Source organism: Rhinoraja longicauda, chromosome 1, assembly GCF_053455715.1.
Source record: "Rhinoraja longicauda isolate Sanriku21f chromosome 1, sRhiLon1.1, whole genome shotgun sequence".
Taxonomy (NCBI): Eukaryota; Metazoa; Chordata; class Chondrichthyes; order Rajiformes; family Arhynchobatidae; genus Rhinoraja; species Rhinoraja longicauda.
Window position 1 is genome coordinate 99,787,407 of NC_135953.1, and position 16,330 is coordinate 99,803,736.

The window sequence follows — 16,330 nt, forward strand, 5'->3', positions numbered from 1 at the left end:
TCGTAATTTTCAAATAATATCCCCCCTCTATGAATGAGATAAAAATTCATCTTCGATGACACTACCCAAGCAGTTAATATGGTAGCTTAAACTAATTGCTCCAACATCTTTAAACTTTTAGACTTTAGAGATACAGGCCCTTTAAACCACCGAGTCCGTGCCGACCAGCGATTCCTGCACACTAACACTATGTTCCAGTCTAGGGACAATTTACAATTTTTTTAACCGAACCAATTAAACTACAAACCTGTACGTGGAAGCCGGAGCACCCTGACAAAACCCACGCGGTCACAGGGAGAACGTACCAACTCCATCCAAACAGCACCCATAGACAGGATCGAACCCAGTCTCTGGAGCTGTGAGGCAGCATCTGCAGTTCCTTTAGACAAATCAGAAAACACTACTGTAAATGGCTCGATTGTAATCATGTATTGCCTTTCCACTGTCTGGTTAGCATGCAACAAAAGTTTTTCACTGTACCTCGGTACCTGTGACAATAAACTAAAACTGAAATGAACTGAACTGTTTTCCCAGAGTTTAAAGGTAGTCTTCCTCTATTCCTTGGAGCGCAGGAGGATGAGAGGTACAAAATCTTGTAGAGATGTACAAAATCAGGAGAGGAATAGATCGGGTAGATGCACAGAGTCTCTTGCCCAGAGTAGGCAATTTGAGGACAAGAGAACACAGGTTTAAGGTGAAGAGGAAAGGTTTTAATAGGAATCTGAGGTGTAACTTTTTCTCACGAAGGGTGGTGGGTGTAAGGAACGAGCTGCCAGAGAAGGTAGTTGAGGCAGGGACTATCCCAACATATAAGAAACAGTTGGACAGGTTTGGAGGGATATGGAGGGATATGGGCCAAACGCGGGCAGGTGGGACTAGTGTATCTGGGACATGTTGGGCAAGTTGGGCCGAAGAGCCTGTTTCTATGCTTTATCATTCTATGACTCTATTGGTGGAATAGGCCTTCCTATTTCACATTGGATAACCAAATTATTCAGAGACTGTTTTATTTACTACTGCTGTGTCTCATTAGTACAACATTAATTTGAGCGTAGTGAGGGAAAAAATGCAGTTATTGGTTGTAATATACTTAACTAATGATTAGCTAAATAACAGATTAAAATGTCACAGATGTCTGCAGTTAGAAAATTAGCAGATTAATAATGAAACTCCTTCATTGCCAAAAACAGGCGATCATCACTCTCCCAGTTACAGCTGTTGGTAATCACATGTCACAAATTATTTCACTCACGCCAGTCAGCTGCACAGGAGAAACGAGAGGGGTGTTGACTCCTGAACCCATTGAATGTAAAGTCCTGTGGCTGAGAACCCATCCCATCTGAGCTTCTTGGCAGGACATCCTTGGAGACCAGCCAAAGGGTCTGCACACATTGGCAAAGGCAATGACAGCCATTGCACTGATTAGTTTACTGAAGGTAATGGACTGCCCGATGCCTGTGAACACCTCATTTATACAGGAGAATGAGGAGCAAGTAGTAATCGATGGAGGTGTCAAGTGAAATTTTACTTGTCTACTGATGCACCAGTGGACTCACAAGTTTATGTTCATAAGTCATAGGAGCAGAATTAGTCCATTCGGCCCATCAAGTTCATTCCGCAATTCAATCATGGCTGATCTATCTATTCCTCTCAACCCCATTACCCTGCCTTCTCCCCATAACCTTTCAAACCCTTACTAATCAGGAATCTGTCAATCTCTGCTTTAAAAATACCAAATGACTTGGGCAACCACAGCCGTCAGCTTTAGAGACCTGGGTTCGATCCTGACTGAGGGTGCTGTCTGTATGGAGTTTGTACGTTCTCCCTGTGACCACGTGCGTTTTCTCCAAGTGCTCTGGTTTCTTCCCACACTCCAAAGACGTGCAGATTTGTAGATTAATTGGCTTTGGTAAAGATTGTAAATTGTCCCTAGTGTGCAGGATAGTGCGAGTGTACGGGGATCGCTGGTTAGTGTGGACTCAATGGGCCGAAGGGCCTGTTTCCATGCTGTAACTGTCAACTAAACTGAATTGTTAAAAGCGATGGCTCTCACACAATCAGATGCATTCAGTTCATGGCTGATTATTTGATGAAGGCGAGTGTCATCGTTATCTGGTCTGGTCCACGACCACGTCAAGGTCGACACACGGTGGCACAGCGGTAGAGTTGCTGCCTTGCAGCATCAAAGAACCAAGTTCAATCCTGATTACTGGTGCTGACTGTATGGAGGTTGTACATTCTCCCTGTGACCACACGGGTTACTTCCGGGTTCTTCGGATTCCTCCCACACTCCAAAGACGTACATGTATTAATAAGCTTCTGGAAAATTGTAAATTGTCCCTGGTGTGTAGGATAGTGCCAGCGTACAAGGATGATCTCTCGTCAGCGTGAACTCAGTGTGGCAAAGGGCCTGTTTCTATGCTGTATCTCTAAGATCTACTGTCTAAAAGTGAAGACGATCGACTATCAAATGGCTTAACAATCACACAGCTATTTGCATCCAAAATGGCACATTATCATTTCTTCAAACAACTAGTGATAGAACTTAGAACATGCACAGCACAGAACACGTCCTTAAGCCCACAATGTCTATTCTAAACATATTACCAAGAAAAACTAATCCCATCTGTCTACATATGATTCATACCCCTCCATTCCCATCATATGAAGAAAGACTGGATAGACTGGGCTTGTACTCGCTGGAATTTAGAAGACTGAGGGGGGATCTTATTGAAACATATAAAATTCTTAAGGGGTTGGAGAGGCTAGATGCGGGAAGATTGTTCCCGATGTTGGGGAAGTCCAGGAACAGGGGTCACAGCTTAAGGATAAGGGGGAAGTCTTTTAGGACCGAGATGAGAAAACATTTCTTCACACAGAGAGTGGTGAGTCTGTGGAATTCTCTGCCACAGAAGGTAGTTGAGGCCAGTTCATTGGCTATATTTAAGAGGGAGTTAGATGTGGCCCTTGTGGCTAAAGGGATCAGGGGTTATGGAGAGAAGGCAGGTACAGGTTACTGAGCTGGATGATCAGCCATGATAATATTGAATGGCGGTGCAGGCTCGAAGGGCCGAATGGCCTACTCCTGCACCTATTTTCTATTATATAATTCCCCCCTCACCTTAAAAAAGGAGCAATGTTTAAAGGAGATGTGTGGAAGGATTTTACACAGAGGGTGGTGGGTGCCTGCAAGACGCTGTCAGGTGTGGTGATGGAGGTAGATAAGATTGGCATTTAAGAAACATTTGATAGGCACATGGATATGATGGGAATGGAGGGGTATGAATCATATGTAGACAGATGGGATAAGTTTTTCTTGGTAATATGTTCAGAATAGACATTGTGGGCTGAAGGACGAGTTCTGTGCTGTGCATGTTCTACGTTCTATCACTAGTTGTTTGAAGAAATGATAATGTGCCATTTTGGATGCAAATAGCTTTGTGGTTGTTGAGCCATTTGATGGTTGATTGTCTTCACTTTTAGACAGTAGATCTTAGAGATACAGCATAGAAACAGGCCCGTTGCCACACTGAGTTCACACTGACGAGCGATCACCCTTGTACGCTGGCACTATCCTACACACCAGGGACAATTTACAATTTTCCAGAAGCTCATTAATACATGTACGTCTTTGGAGTGTGGGAGGAATCCGAAGAACCCGGAAGTAACCCGTGTGGGTCACAGGGAGAATGTACAACCTCCATACAGTCAGCACCAGTAATCAGGATCGAACTTGGTTCTTTGATGCTGCAAGACAGCTACTCTACTGCTGCGCCACCGTGTGTCGGCCTTGACGTGGTCGTGGACCGGACCAGATAACGAAGGCACTCGCCTTCATCAAATATTCAGCCATGAACTGAATGCATCTGATTGTGTGAGAGCCATCGCTTTTAACAATTCAGTTTAGTTGACAGTTACAGCATGGAAACAGGCCCTTCGGCCCATTGAGTCCACACTAACCAGCGATCCCCGTACACTCGCACTATCCTGCACACTAGGGACAATTTACAATCTTTACCAAAGCCAATTAATCTACAAATCTGCACGTCTTTGGAGTGTGGGAAGAAACCAGAGCACTTGGAGCAAACGCACGTGGTCACAGGGAGAACGTACAAACTCCGTACAGACAGCACCCTCAGTCAGGATCGAACCCAGGTCTCTAAAGCTGACGGCTGTGGTGCCCAAGCCATTTGGTATTTTTGTTATAATAGGAACCTGAGAGGCAACATTTTTACACAAAGGATTGTCGGTACATGGAATGAACTGCCAAAGGAAGTAGTTGAGGCAGATATGATCACAATGTTTATGAAACATTTGTACAGGTACATGAATAGGATAGGTTTAAAGGGATATGAGCCAAATGCAGGGAGGTGGCATTAGTGTTGATGGGGCATGTTGGTCGGCGTGGGCCAGTTGTGCCGAAGGGCCTATTTCTATGCTGTATGACCTTATGATTCTTACCTTAAATCTATAGCCTCTTGTCTTTGGGGAAGAGGCTCTGACTGTCTAACCTCTAATCAATGCCTCTCATTGATTTAGATGCTTTTTATTGTCAATGGCAATAAATCCAGTCATTCGGCTCATCTTTCAGGGTGTTTCTCGCCTTTTCTCTGACCCCCATACGGTCATAATATGCTATTTCAGTGATGGACACCTAATGTAGCAGAACTTTGGCCGACTGTACATGTGGAGTATGCAACATTTTGAAAAAGACCATTACCTAAACACTTCATGCCTTGTTTGTTTCTTCACTACTGATGAACTTCTTGTCTTAGCACTAGCCTATTGTCCGATTCACGTATCAGTTTCAGTTTAGTTTATGGTCACGTGTACCGAGGTAGAGTGAAAAGCTCACGTCCACCCAATTGCAGATGTGGAACTTTGTATATGGAACTTTTATATTGCTGAGAACTATCTTCTGCACATTGTATCTTCCCCTTTACTATCTATTGTACTGCATTTATACTTTCATCTTGATTATACTTGATTATATTTATGCGTAGTATTATCCGATCAGATTACATAGCAGGCAAAACCCAGCTTCTCACTTTACCTTGGTACGTGACAATTTATAGCACCATGAAAACCAGGGCAAGAGACTTTTAAAATAATCTATGGAAGGTTCAGAGGCAACATAAGAAGATTAATCTTTAACTCGGTAAATTGTTATTCGGTACTTGTGAGAATAATAAACCTATCTATTTATATCACCAAGAAAACTAGGGTGAAAATATTTAAAGTAATCTACAGGAGGAACAGAGGCAACACAAGGAGATTAATTTTTAACTCAGTAAGTTGTTGTGACTGTGAATATTTTGGCTTGAAGAGTGACAAAAGTTTAGCATCCAAACTTCAATTGGATGCTCTTCAACTCAATGACAATTTACCAGGATGTGCTCCAACTGAAGTGAATAGATAATTCACAGATAAGAGCGCCAAATGCCTTCATATGCGGCCAAAAGAGATGTTGGATACAGATATTCCATTTGCCATTTTTATTCACCGTAATGAAGATTATAACAGAAGGAAAAAAAAATCTGATTGAAGCATTGAAGTCTGCAACAATAATCAAATCCAGTTCTGTTCATCATAGTTTGCAGGTGTAAATATCAGCAACAATTTATCCTGGTCCAACTACTTTGAAGCTGCAGCCAAGAAAGTTTAGTTTATCTTAGTTTATCTTAGTTTAGTTTAGTTTAGTTTAGTTTAGTCTAGTTTAGAGATACAGTGTGGAAACAGGCCCTTTGGCCCATCAAGCCCACGCCGACCAAATATTACCCATTCACACTAGTTCTATATTATCCCAGTTTCATTTCCTAGTTTAGATTGGATTAGATTAGTTTATTATCACCTATACCGAGGTACAGTGAAATGTAAGAAAATAACTGCAGATGCTGGTACAAATCGAAGGTATTTATTCACAAAATGCTGGAGTAACTCAGCAGGTCAGGCAGCATCTCAGGAGAGAAAGAATGGGTGACGTTTCGGGTCGAGACCCTTCTTCAGATTGAGGTACAGTGAAAAACCTTTTGATGGCGCTATCCATAATGGAAAGACTAAAACATAGAAACATAGGAAATAGGTGCAGGAGGAGGCCATTCGGGCCTTTGAACTAACACATGATTATAATCGAACTGTCCACAGTGTACAGATGCAGGATAAAGGGAATTATGAATAGTGCAAGATAAGTCCAGTAAAGTCCGATTAAAGGTAATCTGAGGGTCTCCGATGAGGTAGATGATAACTCAGTACCACTCTATAATCGTTGATAGGATGGCTCACTTGGCTGATGACAGCTGGGAAGAAACTATTCCTGTTCCTTGTAGCACACCAATGCATCCACATGTATTAAGACTGAGGAAGTTTGTCATGTGTCTTGCGTGCCAGTGCTGGAGGTGGGGGCAGATATGATACTGGCGTTTAGATAGGCACATAGATACACAAGGGAATGGAGGGATATGGATCACGTGCAGGCAGAGAAGATTAGCTTATCTTGGCATTTTATGCAGCACAGACATTGTGGGTTGAAGGGCCTGTTCCTACGTACTGTGTCCACCCGTACACTAGTTCTATGTTATCCCACTTTCACATCCTACACACTAGAGACAATTTACAGAAGTCAATTAACCTACAAACCCGCACGTCTTTGGGATATGAGTCGAAACCAGAGCACCTGGGCAAAACATACACATTCACAGGGAGAACGTACAAACCATACAGACAGCAGACATAGTCAGACTTTGGAGATACAACACAGAAACAGGCTCTTCAGCCAACCGAGTCTGTGCTGACCAGCGATCATCCTATACACCAGCACTATCCTACACGCGAGGGACAATTGACAATTTTACCGAAGCCAACAAACTTGTACGTCTTTGAAGTGTGGAAGTAAACCGGAGCACCCAAAGAAAACCCACGCGGTCACAGGGAGCACATACAAGCTCCATACCGACAGCATCTATAGTCAGGATCAAACCTGATTATCTGGTGCTGTAATGCAGCAACTCTACCACTGCGCCACTGTGCCACACTAAATTAAACTAAAAAAAAGGACAGCAAGTGAAACAGATGGACATTTATGATAATCCAGTGGTTTATGGTCGTCAGTATCAATGTTAGCATTTTAATTCCATATTTATGTAATTAAAATTTCCCAGCTGCCATGGAGGGATTTGAAGTTATGTGCATTTGTGCACCCTGATCATTAACTCACATCTCAGGATAACTAGTCCACTAATAGAACTACTGTGCAACAAATATTCCCTGGTGACATAAAGTGCTTTTAACATATTTAATGAATAATGAAGAATTTTTGCAAAGTTTAAATTGCTTTGTCATTAATTAGTGAGTCCATTATTATCACCTCACCCAGTTTAGGGTCTATAGGCTCCTAAACCATGTCTGATCCAATTCCTCTGCTCACCAGCCAGAGCAAGGATCGGATTCAAGTTGTCCTTCGCTTCCAACTCGTCAGCATCCACAGTCAATGAACCACCCCAATGGAGAACCAGAGGGCATAGGTTTAAGGTGAATGCGGAACACTTTGACAGGAATCTGAGGGGTATCTTTTTCACGCAAAAGGCGTATGGAAGGAACTGCCGGAGGAGGTAGTTGAGGCAGGTACAATCGCAACATTTAAGAAGCAATTAGACATCTACATTGAGAGGACATGTTTAGGGGGATATGGGCCAAAGGCAGACAAGTGGGATTAGTGTTCATGGGACATGTTGGTGAACCACATGTTGGTTCGTGGGACATGTTAGTTCATAGGAAAGTTGGGATGAAGAGTCTGTTTCCACACTGTATGACTCTTTGATCTTTATTTACATCTGTAAATGCCTCATGTTGTTTCTACATGTTCCTTATACATGCATATTTTATCTTACCTCCTCTTGAAGAACTGCAAACTCTGTGGTCGACTTCTTCGATGGCCCTGAGAAGCCTTCACACTTATTTAGAGGGTTAATAGAACATAGAACAAACAGCACAGCACAAGAACAGGCTCTTTGGCCCATGAAGCCCGTGCCGAACATGGTGCCAAGACCAGTTCTTATCTGCCTGCACATGACCCATAACCCTCCATTCCGTGAATTTCCATGTGCCTATCTAAATGTTCATGCAAGTGCCCATGGCTACACCTTGGAGAAAGTGAGAGGAGTCAAAAAAGAAGTTCTTGAGGCTGAGGACAAATTCCACCAGCTGGCACATGACCCATAACCCTCCATTCTGTGAATATCCATGTGCCTATCTAAATGTTCATGCAAGTGTCCATGGCTACACCTTGGAGAAAGTGAGAGGAGTAAAAAAAGAAGTTCTTGAGACTGAGGACAAGTTCCACCAGGTGGAAGATTGTGTTAGTGGAGGGAAATTCATTGGGTCTCTATGAGCGGATGAATCGTAGGGCCTTTAGACCTTCCCGGTGGGGGATGGAGTTGCAGAGGGACTGGAGAACCATGGTGAAAATCTGCAGTTCCTCTGTTTCTTTACATTCTGCCTTTATAAAGCATTGGTTGCTCATTATAATTTCTTAACCAGTACATTTTGGTTCAGATATTCTCACTCATTCACATCCTACCCACAGATTGCACCTAAAAGATTGGATTTGTCATTTCCTCTTCTATATCTGCTATATCTTAATTGCAACTCTTATTGGTGTCATAATTAAAACCCTGAATTTTATGGACTAAAGTGTAATCTTTTTAACAAAAGATCCTTTTTTTTCGGATGTTTCTTCCAACCAAACCATCATCTTCCTTTCTTGCTATACCTCCATATATCTGCTCCACAAAAGTCTCCTATTTTAGGATAAAAGACAAAAAAACCAAACTTGCTTTACGTCACCTAGCCAGTCCCTCCAGATTATTATAAACCTTTTCAAGTGCTCTGCAATGAGTGACTACATTCCGGAAGTGATATTTTTCACAAATTCCCCCCGATGCACACAACTTCCCTCAGTGGGATGAGATGTACATTAGGTGCATCCCATCCCATTGTGCTTTCTGAAGTTCATAAGTCATGGGAACTGAATTGTGCCATTCGGCCCATCGAGTCTGCACTGCCACTCAATCGTGGCTGATCTATCTTTCACTCTCAACACCATGCTCCTGCCTTCTCCCCTGTTGTACAACCAGTCTGCAGAAGGGTCCTGCCCCGAAAGGTCACCTATCCATGCGCACCCATTTACACTAGTTTAATTTTATCCGACTTTTCCATTCACAGTAGGCTTTAGACAAGTTTGGACTTTAGAGATGCAGCATAGAAACAGGCCCAACATGTCCGCGCCGACCAGCTCTCACCCCATACACTAACAGCATCCTACACACGAGGGACAATTTACAATTTCACCTAAACCAATTAACCTACAAACCTGCATGCCTTTGGAGTTTGAGAGAAATCTGGAGCACCCGGGGTATACCCATGCGGTCACAGGGAGAACGTACAAACTCTGTACAGACAGTACCTGTGGTCAGAATCAAACCTGGGTCTCCGGCACTGAACCATCCTACGAACAAGTAGGGAGCAGTCCATTTACCTCATTGGAGACCCTTGGACTATCTTTAATTGGACTTTACTGGACTTTGTCTTGCACTAAACATTATTCCCATTATCATGTCTCTGTACACTCTGGATGGCTCAATTGTAATCATGTAATGTCTTTCCGTTGACTGGTTAGCACGCAAAAAAAGCTTTTCATTGTTCCTCGGTTCATGTGATAATAAATTAAATTAACTGACACTGAACTAAACATTTGGTGTCCATCAAAGAGAGGAACTTGTTAGAGATCTACGACCCACAGGATTTGGATGAGGTCTTAAATGAATAAAAGAACACAAATTTCCAGAGAAACTCAGCAGGTCAGGCAGCATCTTTGGAGAACATTGATAGGTGACGTATCAGGTTGAGACCCTTCTTCGGGTCTGACACCTTCACTATTCTTTTTTTTAAATAATTGATGTCAATTTAAACAGGTTTTAGATATGATTGATTGTCAGTCATATTTTAAATAAGTCACACATTGTTAGGCTCTTGATATTTTCTGCCTGTGATCTAGGTGTGGTCTACTCTGTCCATCAGACCATTGTTGGGCCCTTAGGCCAGCTAGGATGTCGTAAACTGGCAGCAGCTAATTCCTGGACCATCTGTCGATCCGTAAAATAGTTTAGTCCATTATTTCTTTTCATTTGGTTCTAACGAAGAGTTTGCAGTCAGAAGACACTTTCTACTTCCAAATGCTGTGCTTTCTTCTTCTCTCTAGAACAAGATTAAAGACAAGATTTTCCACTGTGATGAGGGGAAACTATTCACCATGGTGAAAGCTGGCTGCAGGTCACCATGTTCACCATGGTCACCATGGTGAAAGCTGGCTGCAGGTCACCATGGTCACCATGGTGAAAGCTGGTGAAAGTCGTGATTATCCCTTTTTTTGCCTTGAACATCAGCATCTTGTTTAAATGGGAAGCAGAATGGCGCAGCTGGTAGAGCCACTGTCTCACAGCACCAGTGACCCGGGTTTGATCCTGACCTCGGGTGCTGTCTGTGTGAAGTTTGCATGTTCTCCCTTTCACCACGTGGGTTTCTTCCAGGTGCTCCGGTTTCCCCCAGTGTCCCAAAGACATGTGGGATGTAACTAAATTAGCCTCTGTAAATTGCACCCCACCCAGTGTGAATGGAGTGGATGCGAAAGTGGAATAAATTTAAACGAGTTTAAACGGTTGATCGATAGTCGGCATGGGACTCGGTGGGCGAAAGGGCCTGTTTTCATGCTGTATCCTTCAATTCAATTCAATAAATTTCAATTCAATGCCTGTGATGTTCAATAGCAATGATGAATGATCTGAAGAGACCTGATGGATACAAAAATAAGAAAGAGGGTGGAAAAGTGGCGCGGCGGTAGATTTGTTGCCTTACAGCGCCAGAGACCCGGGTTCGATCCTGACTAGGGGTGTTGTCTGCAAATTCTCCCAGTGACCCAGGTGGTTTTCTCTCCGAGTACTCTGGTCTCCTCACACAATCCAAAGGCATGCAGGTTTGTAGGTTAATTGGCTTCTGTGAATTGCCCCTAGCATGTAGGATAGAACTAGGGTGATTTCTGGTCAGTGGTAATCGGTGGGCCGAAGGGCCTGTTTCCACACTGTATCTCTAAATTAAACTAACTAAACTAAATTAGGAATTAAAGTTTTTTATTAAACAACTCTTGAAATATTTTGCAAACTAAAAACCAAGAGAAACCCAACAGATTAAAGAATAATCCAAACCATCAATAACATACTTAAAAATATTAATTTAATTACTTTGTAGACAATGAAGTTTTAAAACAATTGTTCAGAGGTAACAAACCAATAATGTAAAATTAGCTTGTCAAGGCCAGAGAGGTTATTCAATGGCTGCTATAAATTTTAAGTCATTAAAATCTCACTCACACCTCTTTCAATAAGGTGTAACATTCCATTAGCTTTTACAGAATAAACTGTTAAAGTTCTCATCAGAACACTAATTTCGGTTGATTAACTGAAGAACGCTACAAATGAATTCCCTGCAGTGGATTAGTGTGTCACTGGCAGTAACTGCTGGGTTTCTGTGTTTGAAAACAGAACTGAGAACACCATTTAGTGTCATCGAGTGCCCAATCAACAGATTCTGTTGCTTTTGCATGCATTACAACTGTAAATTTAGTATGTCATTTTGTTTTGCGGCTTGCTTTAATAATTTACAACTTCTTCGGTTGATTCGATGGATATTTCCAAGAATCATTGAATAAAGGGAACACTATGATTTATTCAATGAGACTTCATTGTCACATGCACCCAGTGAAATGCTTTGTTTTGCTTTCACCCTGATAAAACGTCACCTCTCCATGTTCTCCTGAAATGCTGCCTAATCCACTGAGCTACTCCAGCTCTCTATTACACAAAAGGACACGGTGCTGGAATAATGGGTCAGGCAGCATCTCTGGAGAACATGGATAGGAGACCTTTCGGGCCTGAAGAAGTGTCTCGACCCGAAATGTCACTGATCAATGTTCTCCAGCCACACTGCCTGACCTGCTGAGTTACTCCAGAACTTTGTGTCTTTTTGTGTATAATCAGAATCTGCAGTTTATTTTTTCTCCACAACTCTATGTTTTTTTGGTGTACTGAATGGCTCAATTGATTGATTGAAAGATAATAATAATAATAATAAACAATAGGTGCAGGAGTAGGCCATTCAGCCCTTCGAGCCAGCACCGCCATTCAATGCGATCATGGCTGATCACTCTCAATCAGTACCCCGTTCCTGCCTTCTCCCCATACCCCCTCACTCCGCTATCCTTAAGAGCTCTATCCTGCTCTCTCTTGAAAGCATCCAACGAACTGGCCTCCACTGCCTTCTGAGGCAGAGAATTCCACACCTTTACCACCCTCTGACTGAAAAAGTTCTTCCTCATCTCCGTTCTAAATGGCCTACCCCTTATTCTCAAACTGTGGCCCCTTGTTCTGGACTCCCCCAACATTGGGAACATGTTATCTGCCTCTAATGTGTCCAATCCCCTAATTATCTTATATGTTTCAATAAGATCCCCCCTCATCCTTCTAAATTCCAGTGTATACAAGCCCAATCGCTCCAGCCTTTCAACATACGACAGTCCCGCCATTCCGGGAATTAACCTAGTGAACCTACGCTGCACGCCCTCCATAGCAAGAATATCCTTCCTCAAATTTGGAGACCAAAACTGCACACAGTACTCCAGGTGCGGTCTCACCAGGGCCCGGTACAACTGTAGAAGGACCTCTTTGCTCCTATACTCAACTCCTCTTGTTACGAAGGCCAACATTCCATTGGCTTTCTTCACTGCCTGCTGAACCTGCATGCTTCCTTTCATTGACTGATGCACTAGGACACCCAGATCTCGTTGAACTCCCCCTCCTCCTAACTTGACACCATTCAGATAATAATCTGCCTTTCTATTCTTACTTCCAAAGTGAATAACCTCACACTTACCTACATTAAACTGCATCTGCCATGTATCCGCCCACTCACACAACCTGTCCAAGTCACCCTGCAGCCTTATTGCATCTTCCTCACAATTCACACTACCCCCCAACTTAGTATCATCTGCAAATTTGCTAATGGTACTTTTAATCCCTTCGTCTAAGTCATTAATGTATATCGTAAATAGCTGGGGTCCCAGCACCGAACCTTGCGGTACCCCACTGGTCACTGCCTGCCATTCCGAAAGGGACCCATTTATCCCCACTCTTTGCTTTCTGTCTGTCAACCAATTTTCTATCCATGTCAGTACCCTACCCCCAATACCATGTGCCCTAATTTTGCCCACTAATCTCCTATGTGGGACCTTGTCGAAGGCTTTCTGAAAGTCGAGGTACACCACATCCACTGACTCTCCCTTGTCAATTTTCCTAGTTACATCCTCAAAAAATTCCAGTAGATTTGTCAAGCATGATTTCCCCTTCGTAAATCCATGCTGACTCGGAATGATCCCGTTACTGCTATCCAAATGCTCAGCAATTTCGTCTTTTATAATTGACTCCAGCATCTTCCCCACCACTGATGTCAGACTAACTGGTCTAACTGGTCTATCAAATCCACATTGACTATCCCTTCACACTCGATCTATGTTATCCAACTGTTTCTCATTATGTTATGTTCCCACTATTTTATCCCACTATCCCTGCAGTTCGCCTACTGCCACAGATGATGCCATCGCCCTAGCCCTACACATCCCTGGGACACCTGGATAAGATTGCCACCTATGTTAGACTCCTATTCATAGACTACTGCTCTGCCTTTAATACCATTATACCATCCAAGCATATCACCAAACTCGCAGGACTTGGTGTCGGCACACATCTCTGTCAATGAATCCTTGACTTCCAGACCAATAGACACCAATCAGTGAGGATAGGGGACAAAACATCCTCTCCGATAATCCTTAACACGGTGCTCCACAAGGATGCGATCTCAGCCCCCTTCTCCATTCCTTGTACACCCACGACTGTGCAACCATATCCAAATCTAATTCAATTTTTAATTTGCAGACAACACGACCATTGTGGGCGGATATGAAATAATGATGAGACGGAGTACAAATGAGAGGGAGATTGAGAACCTCATGTCATGGTGTCAAGACAACAACCTTTCTCGCAATATCAGCAAGACAAAGAAGATAGTATTTGACTTTAGGAAGTGAAGTGGTACACATACCTCCGTTTGCATTGATGGCGCCAAAGTAGAGATGGTTGAAAACTTCAAATGCCTCAGAGTCAATATCACCAACAACTTCCCCTGGATCACCCATATTGAAGCAACGACCAAGAAAGCACACCAATGCCTCTAATTCATTAGAAGGCTTGGGATGTTCAGCATGTCCACAACAACTCTCACCAACTTCTGCAGATGCATCATAGAAAGCATTTTATCGGGATGCATCACAGCTTGGTTTGGGAAGAGCTCCATCCAAGATCGCAAGAAATTGCAGCGAATTGTGGACACAGCCCAGACCATCACACAAACCAACCTTCCATTGACTCCATTCATACCTCACGCTGCCTCGGCAAGGTCACCAGTATTATCAATAGACAATAGACAATAGACAATAGGTGCAGGAGTAGGCCATTCGGCCCTTCGAGCCAGCACCGCCATTCAATGTGATCATGGCTGATCATTCTCAATCAGTACCCCGTTCCTTCCTTCTCCCCATACCCCCTGACTCCGCTATCCTGAAGAGCTCTATCTAGCTCTCTCTTGAATGCATTCAGAGAATTGGCCTCCACTGCCTTCTGAGGCAGAGAATTCCACAGATTCACAACTCTCTGACTGAAAAGGTTTTTCCTCATCTCTGTTCTAAATGGCCTACCCCTTATTCTTAAACTGTGGCCCTTTGTTCTGGACACCCCCAACATTGGGAACATGTTTCCTGCCTCTAACGTGTCCAACCCCTTAATAATCTTATACATTTCGATAAGATCCTCTCTCATCCTAAATTCCAGTGTATACAAGCCTAGTCGCTCCAGTCTTTCAGCATATGACAGTCCTGCCATTCAGGAAATTAACCTAGTAAACCTACGCTGCACGCCCTCAATAGCAAGAATATCCATCCTCAAATTTGGAGACCAAAACTGTACACAGTACTCCAGGTGCGGTCTCACTAGGGCCTTGTACAACTGCAGAAGGACCTCTTTGCTTCTATACTCAACCCTGGCCAATGCATCTTCTCCCCTTTCCCGTCGGGCAAACGGTATAGAAATGTGAAAACGCACACCTCCAGAATAAAAATGTCAAAGTCTAGACAATATACTTTAAGGTGAAATAGGCAAAAGCTTTTAAAGGAGATGTGCGGGGCAAATCTTTTAGAGAACGGTGAGTGCCAAGGATATGCTGCAAGGGGGGGGGGGGGGGGGGGTGTGGTGGAGGCAGACGATAGCAGGATTTAAGAGGCTGTTAGATGGGTACATGATATGCAGGAAATGGAGGGACATAGATCACGTGCAGGAAGTTGAGATTGGTTTAGTTGAGTTTAGTTTAGGCCCTTTAGCCCACCGTGTCCATGCCAACCAGCAATCTCCTGTACACTAGTTCTATCCTACACACTAGGGACAATAGTTTTATGGAAGCCAATTAACCTACTGAACACCACATTGTTGGAATGTGGGAGGAAACTGGAGCACCCAGAGAAAACCCATGTGGTCACAGAGAGAACGTGCAAACTTCGTACAGACAGCAGCCATGGTCAAGATCAAACCTGGGTCTCTGGCGCTGTTAGGCAGCAACTCTATCACTGCACCACTGTGACATTGCATTAGTTTATCTTGCTACAATATTCGACACAGACATTGTGGTTCAAAGGACCTTTCCTGTGCTCCTATGCTATGTTCTACATTCTTTCCCCGAGCATTGAGATATGGTAGGGATATGTAGTTAACATCTTCTTCTCTAACCTTTCTGGTGAAACCTCAGGATTGAATTATTGTTCTAAGATGTCTTATATTCTCGGCCTCTCTGCAGAGAAGTTAAACTAATATACCCCTTGAATGTAAAAATGAATGTCCTTTATATGTTTTTAATAACTTTGTCACAACAAACAATGATACCAGAGATAATTGGACAACTATAGAATACTCAGCAACAAATATAATATTTACCTTGTCACTTTGTATGGACTACTATACATAAAATGGAAAAGAATGAATAACGTGCCTTCTAAATTGATTTGATAAGAGAATTAGGGCTGAATTTCCAAAGAATATTTACACAGGACTAAATACTTCACAACATGCTCAAGAGTGATATTCACAGATTTAGCACCATGGAAATAATATTTAGGACCAGAGGC